Raw genomic sequence first — 14766 nt, 5'->3', positions numbered from 1 at the left:
GAGTTTTAGTTGATGGATGACAAAAATCATTACAAAAAAAAGATCAATATTCTCTGTTCAGACATCTTTTGTTTAGCCAGCAGTCCAAAATGTAAAAATGCTCAGTTTGCAGTGACATAACAGAAATATCAGCAAATACTGTAATGAATTTACAATGATATGAAAACAGGAAAGGAGAAATTTTTCACATATGAGAAGCTGTATGGCATCTTTGCTTGCAAATGACTTATAAACAATATTATCAAAATAGTTGCCAATTGGAGTGCCCTGGTAGCTGAATGTTACAGTGCATGCCACATAACTGCAGTGTCCCTGGTTCCACTCCAGGTTTGAACCCTTGTTGCATGTCATACCCCTTTCTCTCCCATTGTTTCCTATCTACTTCTTCACTATTAGCTCTCCATTAAAAAGGCAAAAAATTAAAAAAAGCCCAAAAACACATTCAAAAATAAAACTTGCTAATTACTTTGGTCGATCGACAGATCCAATTAACTTAGTGTTAGTTAGTACTTAGAACGTGGAAGATTTGGACTTGTACAATCAGCATTGGCCAAATCAACTGAGCACAACTCATAAATACAATGGACACAGGTCTTACTCGACCCTGCCTGAAAAAATGTCCAGCTGATATACAAATAAGAAATAGGAATGCAGAAATCCCAAAGATATGTTTGAGCTACAGGCAGCAAACAAGAATAAAAATTTGCAAAGCGGCAGGAGCACTTTGACAGTTTTGCAGCACAGACTTAATTCCACAAGCTGACATTTCAGCACACCTACAGTTACTCAAGACTTATCGTGCAGAGCACACCTGTGTGAGCACGGAAGCGGCACAATGATGTTTGAGCTACAGTAATTTAGAAAAAATGATACCATTACATAGATTGTCAACCAGAGAACACAAACAAGTTAATTTTCACATTGTAAAATGTCCCATTCAGAACTATGTTGTCATGAGTCTCATCAAAAATGTTTGGTTAGACTGTGGTTCATATTCTATGATGAAACTTACCAAGTACTCCTTTATGAGGGCGCAAGGCTTTTCATTGAGGTCGCAGCAAAGCCCTTTTAGGACACATTCCTGATGATTTTCAATGCTGGGATTCTGTGGAGATGAACAAACCACAATCTACACTCAACTACACAGACTATACCATGTTCACACTTCACATGGTGCTGACAATTCTATTCAACTTAAATGCCAGGAACAGATCACAAGGGACCATGTTATTAAGTTGTTGAGTTGCAGAGTCACTGAGTTTAGTTTCTAGAGAAACAGATGCTTTGCTCTGTGGCTCATCTGCAAGGTAACAATAGCTCTGCCATAAATTCTACATTTACAAAGCTTATACATTTTCAGTTTTTGTTGACATTGTTAGAAAGGTGATAATCCCACTTTGTTTATTGTTGAGGTCGTAGTGGGTGGTGGTGGTGTACTGGAATGCATTGTATTGAAAAGTGTTCCTGATATTTTGTCCTCCTCACTAACATACATAAAATTGGCAAAATATTAGGAGAACTCCAGTACATCACCACCAACCACAACAGCCTGTTTAATAAACATATGAACGAACACATAAAAATACACACATTCGAGTTAGCTGGAAGGCTAAACCGGAAGTTAGCTGGCCCGACTGGTGGAAATCTCCAGTGCACCTGCTCTATGGGCGCATTGGGTTCATAGAGCATGTGCAGTATGCATTCATCCGGGTAATTTCTTCACAGCAGGAAGTGGCTTTTTTGGCTTCATGCGCCACTGAGCAACTGTCTTAGGAATGAATCGAGCCCTGCCTATGACACTGTATTCAGTCCTCTTTATACGTCCATGAGCTGCAGTAGCAAGAGAGAATAGGCTCGTTCGAGATGAGCCGGGCCTACGCAGAATCCATCATCGGCGATCACCACACTATGCATGTCGGTTAGATTTGTGTTCAACCTGATCTCGACTTGCTCAGATTTCATGCAGGAAACGATAACCTCATGAGATCAAGGCGGCCATAGTTTTTACAGCCAGGTGCCGCAGCTGCTCTCCATCGACTGCAAGACCCAGAGTGTGATGGGAAATACCTGGCTGTCGCCTGATCAAAGAGCTGATTGGCTCAGGTGTTGGATCAACAACATGAGGTTTTATCTTCATGTTTCGTTTAACTGTAAACATTTGGAATTCAGTAGTCTGATCTGCATTAAAGGCCTTTGCACACCAAGCCCATATTTTTCGTCCGAAACTGTTGCACATTTAAAAATAAATATGACCTCACGTAGTGTCAATCATGTTTATGCACCAATTTTCTGCATGTTTCGCATCTGTCAAAGGTCTTTAGAGAGTTGTTTGACCACTCAGAGCCACCATACATACAAACGTCATGTGCGCTTTTCGGATGTCAATTTGGATTGCTTATTAAACTCATCATATGTGCGTGTGTGAGTGTGTCCTTGTTCTTGACACCTTGTCAGGATCCTCACTGCTTGAGGACTCCATTTTGTCTCGTATTGCGAATTTCCGCAATGAATAGGATAATAAAACCCATCAGACTCAGTGTGCAAGGTTTCTGTGCATTTAACTATTTTTATCGGATAAAAGATTAAAAAAACACACGAAAAATGTGGACTTGGTGTGCAAAGGCTATAAGAATTCAGTTGTGTGGTCAATGACAATCTTTATCATCCAAAGAGACAGAAAACATTCAATAACCAAATATGACAGATAGCAACAATATGAACATTATGTATGTATGTATTATTTAATTCTTGTAAGCATTATGAACTGAAATAACAAAACTTTTGGTAACAAATGAAAAAGATCATTTTCCTCTGACAGTCTAAATATTTGGCTAGAGGATATTTCTACTTTTCCTCTCCTCTTGCATTTTGAGTAGGTTTGATATGTGTTTTACTTCATTTATTTTCTTATTTGTGCATTGCAAAATACTACTTTTATACAATATTTAAAAATTTTATATCTACATGAAGACATACACACATAGATATCAAACAAATTTTACCTGCATATACTCAGCTATACATTAATTTAAAGTAAATAAACATTTGTGCAGGAGAGGTAGAAAGCTAAAAGCTTATACAAAGACCTCTCCCAAAAACTCAAGATAAATTACATAGAGAGAAAGAATACTTTCATTTTATTTGAATTTCTTTATTTTGGGAATGAGATGTGAATGAGTCTGACAATATAATAATATTGAATAATATTGAAGATTACAGAATAAATGCTGTTTTGCTTATCACAAGCTACCAGGTAATTTAATAGACTGTACTCTATCACACAGAACATCATTATAACAGTGTCAGTGATTGACTAGCTAAGCTTGAGTAGATTACTCGGATAACATTTTATTAAATCAGGATCAGATCTATCAGGATGTAACTATTTCTGTGACTTCCTGTGTATTCTTTGAAGGCTGCTGGAAACTGTCTTACTTGATTGCAGCTTTTTGTCACCACTCCCTGCTGCTGCCGCCTGATCTCGTCCACTTTCCAGGTAAGGTGTAGTTCATCCATGGATGTATCTCAAACGAGGCTACTGGCAACTAACCTGTGCATACTGCACATGTGCGGAGAAGTACGGAAAGCGCATTGGGACACTCTTTATTCACTCCAACGTTTTACAGTATGTTTTAAATAACTTGATTATGTAGCTTCAAATCAGCACAATTATTTATTCCCGAAGCCTTACACTATTACATTAATGCAATGAATGCATTTAGTAGGTTCACCGTAAAACAACTATGTAATGCAAACAACATCCAAGTTTCATTTCTAAGAGTGTATGAAGACCAATAAAGACAAATCACTGCACCCAATCATTAAATCTGGGGTATTATGTGAAAATGTCTCCCAGATAAGCTATGAACAGTCAGGGTCTGTGACTAGCAGTGGGAGAGAGGAGGGCACAAGGCTGAGATGGCATTCAGCTGAAACCATGTCATACTTGAGATGACTACTTGAATGCATGCATGCATGAATTTGCACAGATTTACTCTGTGCCACTGATTCAATTTCCCTGTTTGCCAGTGCTGCCTTCTGATAGTTGGGAGTTTTATCTTAACACAATAACTGTGCAACTGACAGTTGTGAAGAGGCCACTTTAGTGAAAGGCTTTTGAAGGCATCATTCTCAAGTCAGCTGGCTCCCTTATTGGCTGCATGGTGTTTCGTTTCCATGCGAACAATCAGTTTGATTGACAGCTCTGAATGATGTCTTCAGTTAATCGCTCCAGTGGTGTGAAAAGGTCATAAATCACCCAATTATGCTGCCCCGCTTTATGAATAGATATTTTTGGGGGAATATTTAAAACGCCTCCGAGGCATATCAACTTAGTCAACCCCATATTTATTGAGAGGGAGTTGGGGGGTGGTTGCTTGTGCCAGAAATAACTGATAAGCTGAATACATTTTAGAGTCTCAGTCACTCTGTGGAATGTCAGAGTGTTACTGGGTTAGAAAGTTGGAATTGAATTCAAGGTCAGGATTTATGATTTATGACAGTTTTGACATGTCTCAAGAACAAGCTGAGAAGAAAAGAAATAATTACAGAGAGAGGAAGTGAGAATAAAATAGAAAATGCTGGCTCGAGAAAAAGAGAGCCCTTTGAACAAAGTGCATTGTTTTACAGCAGATTTAACAGAAAAGCACAAAGTGTATTTATTTGTAACACCTTGTTTCTGTCAAAGCAGGTGCAATGCATCCTTCCATTCAGCTGTGTTTGATCAATACCCATCAAAATGAAACAGCTTAGTTACTTTCATTGTATTCGCTGATTCCATACCTCTGAGAAAACATAAACTCCCAGATCTCGCAGAAGTTTAAGAGTGTAATTTTTAGCACATCAAGCAAATTAATTGTCTCAACCTTTGAAAAGCCTGAGGTCTAAATATTAGAAAACATCTTGTAAATAATCAGGTTTTGCAAAGGCGTTTAGGGAAACTGTCTGCAGTAGATTATTAAGATGTTTTCTTTGTATTTGTAAGGTTTTTAAATACATTTTCAACCAGATTACCATGAATTTTCTCTCTTTCACTCTTTCCATACATCCAAGGTAAGTTACCCTTAGCTCAGGTGGAGGTTACTGCAATGTGTTCCTCGCAGGTCATTTTCTTTTACTGATGCCTCTCACATGTTGACCTTCAGGGTTGAGAGATGAGGGGCTGCAGCCAATCCAGAGGAGGATTATGGGAAGATGTGACGCCACTACAAAATATCAACTTCAAGGCAGATGAGGCAGAGATTGAAAGAGATGGTGGTGGAAGGTGAGGACTGACATTGGGGGATCACATGTGTATGTGTCTCTATGTTTTATGGATCCAGCTTGGATGCCTGATATTGTAGTCTCATTTTGAAATTTTAAGTAAAGGAGAAAAAGGTAATTATTTCTTTGGATAGGCATTTTCATTTTTCTGTGTAGGCAGTCAGACGCTATGAAGAGCTATGAGCAGCTATCAGCATGTTTTTACACTGTCTTTCACACCACGTCTGATGTGTTACACTAAGTATTCACACATGCAGAAATGAAGATTTCCTCATTTGAAGTGACAGCTAATTTCACAGGGAGCTGTGAAGAAAGGAATGCAATCCAAAAGTTTCACAGTAAAACTAACAGAACACAGGAATAGTGGTTGGCGTGCTTGCTTTTAAATGAACCAATACACAATAATTAGTTCGTCAAGTGTCAAACGGTTGCACTAAGATTTACATGGCACATTTTCCACTCTCAGCAAGTGTTGATTTTTCAGTGACATCTATTTAAAGTGTTGATCGGAGAGTTTTTACGCTGATGAAGCTGACATGGTTTAATTGTGGTTTTCAAAAATAGTGTTAATAAAACTTTAGTTATGGTGAGTTTATTTTTTACGGTGGCAGGATTTAATTATCGCTATGCTGAAATCAGATAGAGTCAGAATTATATCTTGCACATCTATCTGCTTCCTCCCTCACAGAATAGATGAGTGATATTTGTGGGGCACTGCTGTGGAATTTGAGCACACCAATTTACCAGCTTTGCCAGAGGGAGAGAGGGCCTTCTGGTCATCTTCTGAGCAGCTCGTTCCACTCAGAGTGAGTGTGCCATTGAAATGAGAGTATTTCCTGCCAGTGCCCATAGAATGAATGAGGCGAAAGCGATGACAGGGATATTACACTGACATGCCACACTAGATCATAGAAAAGTCTTAGCCCTGAGGTCATAAATTAGACTCTAATGATTTTGTCATCCTGGTAAAACAATAACTTTCAAACCTAGTCTCCTTTTTTTTTGCCTTCATAACCTTTGATTTATGCTTTTAATTTTTTGATAGCAAGAATAGTCTGACACTTGCACCATTATGATGTTGATGAATTGTCACAATTCATTTTCCTTTTCAGATTTAATTAGTTTACTTTAAAATGCCATCCATCATTACGGGTGTAGATGTAATGTAGAGAGTACGGAGAGCAGGGAGACTTGGCGAGAGGGCCGTGCTTTACAGTTGACTTCCTGGGAAGAAAACACTGGCTGCATTATTCATGAAGTTCGCCATAAGTTTAATCTGATTCTTAATTCAAGACTTTCTTTCTCTGGTAATATTTCACATCAGTCTTTCACTGTTTCTTTGAAGCCTCCATCTCTGGAAATTTGTCTTCAGGTGGATTATAACTGTGGCTGTTGATAGCATCATATTGTATTTCAAATGAGAAAGCAGCATGTCTGAGATCTGATTAGCAGACAGCTTGGTTTAGTGTTCCAGTTTTTTTCCTAATCCAGGTATTAACCGAAGGTTCAATACAATAAAAAAAAAACACTGACACCAACATAACTGATGGCCAGTATAAATGTATGGAGTATTGGTATGCAGCTGAAGTAATCTTCACACATTTCATCACATAAAAACTGACAACTGAAAACTGTTAATTCTACTTTTAAAAGCTTCAGTCATTTTAGAGTTAAGACCTTACAATTTAATATTTTATGCATGGACCCTGAACTGCTGTATTCTTTGATTTGGATCAACAATTTGTCCTCCAATATCAAAGGACAACCTGTTCTGAATATTCTTGGTTCTGCTGTTGTATGCACAAGGTTTCTTACATTGATGATGAATATCATGATGATTATGATGATGAACATCAATTACGTGCAATTTATGGATATGAACATTAAGTAAAGGGGAGAGCATAATGTTCATGTGAAAAAGCACATTCAACCAACTAACCTGACAAGTAGAAATTCCATTTTACAGACCTGGCAATCAGGAATGAATTTTATAGCACATAAAAGAAATTCACTAAGCTTAGCTGCATACATGGGAAAACAAGCAAATTGGCAAATCCATAAATGAAAAGTTCATCCCTCCCCACACCCCTTCATATCTCCCTATATAACTTCACAACAAGTTTTTTGGCTGGTTATAATCTTGCACACAATGCCTCTTAATAAGTAAGAAGTAAAAAGATTAGTAATTAAAATTTACAAGTGAATGAACTTAAACACTTTACAGACCGAATCATTTCATGAGGGCTGCAAAGTCTTGGTAAACTATTTTACATATATTTAACAACTAAACTAACAAATCATTTATTATACATAGCAATACAACATACAATACTAGTATTAAAATCATACATTTTAAATGATCATCTTCTAATTTATACACCATTACTTTATACACCATTAGTACAGTTAATAATGTGATTGGTCCCTGAAGAAGCAAATGTAGGTCTATAATAAAAATTAAATGAATCTGTTATGGTAATACTGTCCAAATTATGCATTAGGAATCATATTCTTCACTAGCGGATCTTATTAAATGTCATTATTCTGAAGTGATACTGAATAACATTAATTAAGGGAAAAGGCAAAGCTAATTGTGAGAGTACTACCTTAATGTGGTTGTTAAAATGCATGTGGAAGTGCATTTATTTATCTTGAACTGGCAGGTAGCCTGGCAGGAGCACACAATATGGGAAATACTCCGTTTTCTCTAAGCTCGGTGTTCTTAGTAAAAGCCTGCGGCTATGGCAATATTTCCAAAGATCATGCAAATGACCCCTCTAACTTCCGCCTCTCTGTTCCTCCCTCCTGTCCTCTCTGCTCTCTGCTTTTTCACCTACACACACACAAACACAGGCATATTCTCTCTTTCATGCACACACAGTACACATTGGACTTATTGTGATAAATTATCTAATAATATCAGCCTCAATTTTATTAAATCTTTTTTTTTTTATTAGAGAGGCTTTGGCAGAATCGCATGTCTTAGTTCACATTAATATCACATGGAACAAACACATGTAAAATAACAAAATGCACAGCTTAACACGGCAGTTAGTCCTACTGAGTATCATAATATTGTACCACATTAGTTGGATATTTTTAGTTATAACAAAGACAAACATATACATGTATATTAAACTGGCTTCCTCAGCTGTGCAGACATTCACAACCGTCCTCCTTATAGACAGATCCTTACATGACGGAGGCCTTTGCTGACCCCTGACTTTTTGGTCTGGTTGCTAAGCACTCCTGTATTACCCGAGAGGGTTAATCCTAAATGTCAGGGGTCACAAGGTCAGCGTTAAAATGTGGCCTTCAGTACCCGCCTGTACATCAACTGCCAAAGTAAAGTGTGTTTACTGAATACATGAGTTGTCCCAACTGTTCTGCAGTGTCACTCACTAGGTCACCATGCTTTAGACATTCAGTATATAGCTACAAATATGTCACATTTGTGTTGCATATAAAACATAAAAAATCATATAAAATCTCACTTTTCAATTGTATTGATTGTAGATAATTATATTAATGACAGTGAAGTGGTAGAGTCTAATGTTGTGGACAGAATAAAAACTGAATACATGTATATTTTTATTGCTGATTGGCGAGGCTGTTTGAATGTTGCACAAGACAGATCAGACACACATCTACTAGTGCAGTATTTTAAGCCGTTTAAATGTGTTGCTGCTCATTTCTCATGAAGTGCAGAAAACCTCTTCTTTTAGCAGAAAGGTAAGGCTGATGAAACCAATGGCAAGGGCAAGGTTACAGTATTGACATCTTTCTGGTACAAGGACAGCCTTCAAGAGAAAGGATTTCTAAAATTGTAAACGTGCAGTGTACCTAATGAGCAAAAATTATGAAGTTCTCTACAAAGCTGTGTGAAAGGACAGAGCAATTTCGCTGAAAACTCTTCCAAAGAAGCATTCATTTTCACAGGGTCCTGCCCTGCTGTTGTGGGGATTTAATTATCAGTACTTTACGTCTGGACTCTCTAGCAACCCCCCACACAGGTTGTTGAAACAGAGCAATTATCATATCACATCTCACTGCATTATTTAGTTTACTGAAAGTCCTACTCATGTCGAGTGGCGTATGTACAGCGAAAAGCAAACAGTGTGTGTATCATAAATATTTTAATGCCCGGGATCGCATTTTGTGTGATAGTATATAAAACACTTTTATGTGTATAGACTTTTTTTTCAGTTCTAGAGATGAAATTTAAATGCAGATAAACTGAACAACAGAGTAACTGAGAGAGACTGTGAAAGAGAGAGAGAGAGAGAGAGAGCACACAGAAAGACAGAGGACAGATGAACAGATGTTATCTGACAGGTGCAGTAGGCCCAGCTTGGTGTGTGGGCAGCAGATATGACAGGGATTTTGCATACACCGTGTGAGCTAATGCTGTGCACTTCAGTACCTGTCATGACTATAACCTTATGGTCAGATACAAAAGTTTGGGATGGGATGTAGGAGGATTAGTCATGTCAGGGTTGATGTAATGTGATCACATCAACAAGATCGCCTCAACCTGAACAATGTGCAGCATGAAAACAAAAAAACTAAATGACAGAATGTGTTGTATTTTCCATACTTCCTTTTAGAAATACATTAACTGCTCATGACGGGGCTCTGTGTACTGACACTTGTAAGCTTTCAGCTTTTCATGTAAGGACATGACTCATCTGACTAAAACCCCGGTATGAATAGTTTATATGTTTGGATGTGTCAACAACACAAAACTCACTTTTCAGCTGGAGCCGCATTTTATTCTGTTTAACCTGCAGCACTCCTCCTCCATTAGTCTGTCAATAGAGTGGCTATCTTTGCCTCTATGTGTTGGTTTGGTGTAATCATTTAAAATGGAACAATGACTGGCAAATAATCAGATTTGGGGTCTGTGTTTATTTAGCGCTTGGTATTAGCGTTATTGTCTCTCTCTTGTCCAGTTTTAAATATGCCAGGCAGGCAGGCAGGCCCCCTGGCAGGGGGGGAATGACCAGCAGCAACGGGGTCAAGGACAACGGAGACCCAAGCCACTAGAAGCAGAAAATTAAATTAGGTAACCCACCTGGAATGTAGCTGTTGAGTGAAGTGTGTGTGCATGCTTGTGTGTGCATAGATGTTGTGCACTTACAGCCTGTGTGTGTTTAAGCTGTTGAGTGAGTATGTGTTGGGGTGGTTGTGGGTTTGGTGGGTAGGTGAATGATGACAGAGCAAAGGTGTACAGTGTGATATGCTTTAAGCAGGCAGGTGGGCAGCTCTCAGGTAGGCTTAGCTACTAATTCCAAATAAAAGCACAGTGAACTGTGGGCTAAAACCACAAACCCATGCCAGGATCTGAGGGTGTATTACAGTAATGTGAAGATCATAGACATGATATTTCAAAGATAAATTCTCAAAAACTTTACAGCTTGACAGACTAAAACATTTTATGTTTATCCTCCTTATGTATAGAAAAAAATGATTGAAACTGCTGAAACATCAGGCAGTAAACTAGCTTATGCAAATTGTATAGAATACAGGGATTACAGAGTATCATCCTGCATTTATCATATTAATAGACTGTATGCAGAAAAAAGTACAACCTAACTGTGAACATCTTATGAAAATGGAATCAGTAGGCCAGCAAGTAATAAACACAGTATGTATTTATCTGTGATTATTGCAGTTTCTTCAAAGGATACTAGAATAAATGCATGAGTTAATCATTTTCTTATAATTTCTTGCTATGAAGTTCTCTAGAAATGTGATTTGGTAGTAATTATAGGGAAAAGATAAAGTTACATGAGTTTATTTGGTTGTGTTTATAAATGAGCATTAATTTCCAGTGGAATTTCCACAAAACAACTGCCCCGAGTAAATATTCATTCATTATTTATATATTATTGGAAACTTTATTCTTTACATATGTTTATGATTGTGTGCTTGCCTGTGGGCAAATTTTTACATTTTTGCATATTCAGTCGACCTGCTGTGCACTGACTTAATGACTCTAAGTAACACTAGCAATTATCTGGAATTAATTAATTGGAGGTGTAATAATTTAACACTGTCTCCATTTTAGTACCAAATTACATAATTATTTCCAAAGAAATTCTTTGGCAATTACAAGGAAATTATGGACCTGTAAAATAAAATGTTACAAAGCAATGAGATGAGGTAAAATTTAGGTACTGGTTTCGAAGAGTAAATGATCTAGTAGAACTATGTACTACAAGTGAGCAACAGACAAACTCAGTTTATCCACATTTTTCCTCTCTGTCCCTTATGCCCTACAGCATTCATTTCAGAATTTATATCTTTGGACAACAGCTGTGCAGGGCTACTGTGTATCATCAAATTTTCAGTAACAGAGGCCACAGTTTATTTACTTTATTCACTTCTGCCCTACATTGAATCATATGGTATTAATATATGAATAGAGTGTTAATCAAAATCATGGCACCAATGTTAAGTCCTATTTCAAACAATTATTTGCGTCTCACCTCTGTCACTGAAACCAGATACCAAACAATCCAATAACCACTCTCCTGTGGGTCTGCTCCCTCAGATGGCCAGCGTGTTGCACTGTAATTAAATTGAGTCAGTGTGACCCTCCATGTACAGTGAAATTGAACAAGCTTATTGTCATTGTATGAGCTGTGCATTCTGCTGAGGGCAGTGTAATGGATTATGTGAGAGACCAAACATCATGACTTGGTTTTGGTAAACTTCACCAGGCTGCATGCTGAGGTTAGCTCAGTACAGACAGCATTTCATTGATGGAATTTATTCAGCAGTGAGTAGTTTTGCCACATCAGGTGTCATGATGATAACGATAATCTGTCAAAATGGATAAAAAAAAGGTAATGATTTAGGAAAGGAGAAACCTGAATTTGCCATGCTTTCATGTTCACTCCCTTGTTTGCATAATGTAAACAAAAATACAGCACACAAATGGACTCAGTTCAAACAGTTCATGCTACTTATCCAGCTTTTATATTGCTAAAGCAGATGCTTGACGTCAACAGGCTCTCAGTGATATCATCTGGCTTTGGTCCCTGAGTGCAGATGACTTATATTCATGTCCTCCACTAAATAATACTCATTCCCTGAATTATAATAGTCCTATTGATTTTGCTTTATTTCTCCCCCACACAGCAATGCTCATTCGGAGTATTATGTATCTAAAATCTGACAAAAGATAAAATATATATTTGGTGTCACTTTACTTGCATAACAAAGTTTTAACTACATGTTGCCTTCGACTGTGAAAGTGAGAATTTGTATGCCATATATAAGGTGTATATAATACCTACTATATATATAATGATCTACTGATGCATAACTCTCATTTCTAATGTGTTGTGTGTCCAAAAGTTTATTCAGTGGATAAAAAATGATTTGATGACACAGTGTAATAACCATGAATAATACCTATATGTCGATGGCAAAGTGCCCTCAGATGTTATTTCTCCCAAAACACCATTAAAGCTGTTTAGTTTTAGGGTCATCTGTGATCCAACTGTCTGGACAGTATTGATCTGACTTACATCACTGGACTGGTTTTATTAGATAGCTTTGATTTTTCTATTACGGACATCATGTAAATATTGCCAAATCAATGAACACGGATATGGTGATGCAGGGAACGTGGGCAGAAGAAGACAGTAAAAAATAAAATGGAGAGAATGGTGTTTGTATGTTTGGCCCTTTATATTAGGTTGCATGAGCAGACATTTTGACTAAGTTCTAGGTCACCTGGGAAGGATTGAAAGAATAGTATCAAAGCCTGAAGAAAAACAAAAACCTCCCTAGATCTCACCACAGTGCTGTGGCACACATCATACACACCAGCATTTGAGATAAATGGACTACTGTGAATTTTTATTGGGGGGCATTAAAAAAGCCAGAATCGCAGTTCATCTTGGAAGCCAGAGCGACCATGGAAACTCTCAGTGAAGTGTTTAAACACATGTTCTGGGCTGAGCCAGGCAGAGCTGACTGCGTGGGGTATAATCACAAACAGTCAAGTCTTAAAAGAGCCCTAATCCTGAAAGGATTACAGGGAAATAATCAGTTTATGTGCACCATTACTGAATGCATAGTGAAAAAAAATAAAGTCACATAAAGTGTTTTTTTTCCTGTTTTATTTTGGGCCTAACAGCCTATAGGCATTTTAATTTCCTACTTCAGATAATGGTGTTTTCAGTTCATTTATTTCTATCTTGGCCACTTAGAGCAATGTAACCCTTTAGTCTTCGAATAATGCCCGTTAAGTATGCTGCATTTCCAGTGAAACAAGTGGAGAGAGTCTCCTGATGGAAATTGATGGCCTAACTAAACAGAACAGACCAGAGACATCCAAAGACAAAAAGGGGATGCAGTGAAGGTCTTTTAAGAATAGAAAAAGGAAAAATAATACATTTACATTCACCAAAGGAGCTGGTTAATCAGGGGTGTGCAGCAAATTTAATTGTTCATTCATCCATTTTCCACACCCGCTTATTGAGGTTCACAGGTGGCATGAAGTGGATCCAGCATGCAACGGGCTAAAGGCTGGAAAATACCATGAACAGATTGTCGGTCCAGCACCTGGAAGAAATCCATGTGAAGAGGGGTAGAACATGCAAACTCCACTCTGAGATTTGGACACAGGATGTTCTTGCTGCGAGTCAACAGCCATTTAGCAACCATGCTGCCCAAACGTAAGTCTTTGACTACAGCTCTGTCATGTAAACAACAACATAAAATTAATTTGTTTCAAACTGCAAATGAGCCAAGTCTGTATGCGATTTCAGGTGGAATTCAAATCCGCTTTCTGGAAATGTGGCTCGGAAATCTTTCTAGTCTTTGTGATGCTTGGTTGATATGCTGCGACTTGAGTGGTAAACAACATAAACATGGCAACATAGCTCAATCATATAGCAACAAACAATGCAGGTGAACATCAACCTCCTCCAATGTCTGCCACCCAAAACACTGTACACAAGCTGCTTGAAAGTGACGATTTATTAAACCTCAGAGTCAAACAAAAGGAAAATTCTGCTGCTGCTGCTTTTGGATTCAGAGGGTGAGATTAAAATCTATATACTGTATATAATAACCATTCTGGAGAGGGATGCATAATGCCTATAATAACCAATGTAGATAGACACTGCAGGAAAGAACTGCACCGCTGCACCACAGTAATCCAAGCTCGCTTGCACATAACAGTGTGGAAAATAAGCTTGAAAGATCAGATTTGAAACACTAATCAGATTCCCTTCGCTTTAGATGATTACATGGCAATGTGAAAGCTAGGTTTACACCATGTTGCTTTGATAAGCCTTCTGATTTAATGAAAATAATAATATTCCTTCCCTCCAATTTCAGGGAGATTTCAGTTCACGAGGGTGTGACTGGTTATGTTTAAATGTAGTAGAGTAATTAAGTTGTTGCTCATGATCTGGTTAAATTCTTCTCAGAGTTCAGCTTCATATACAGATTTTAATAACCTGCAAATGTGTCCCTACCATG

This window comes from Thunnus albacares, chromosome 2 (genome assembly GCF_914725855.1).
Source record: "Thunnus albacares chromosome 2, fThuAlb1.1, whole genome shotgun sequence".
In the NCBI taxonomy this organism is placed as follows: domain Eukaryota; kingdom Metazoa; phylum Chordata; class Actinopteri; order Scombriformes; family Scombridae; genus Thunnus; species Thunnus albacares.
This window is presented reverse-complemented; position numbering follows the sequence as displayed.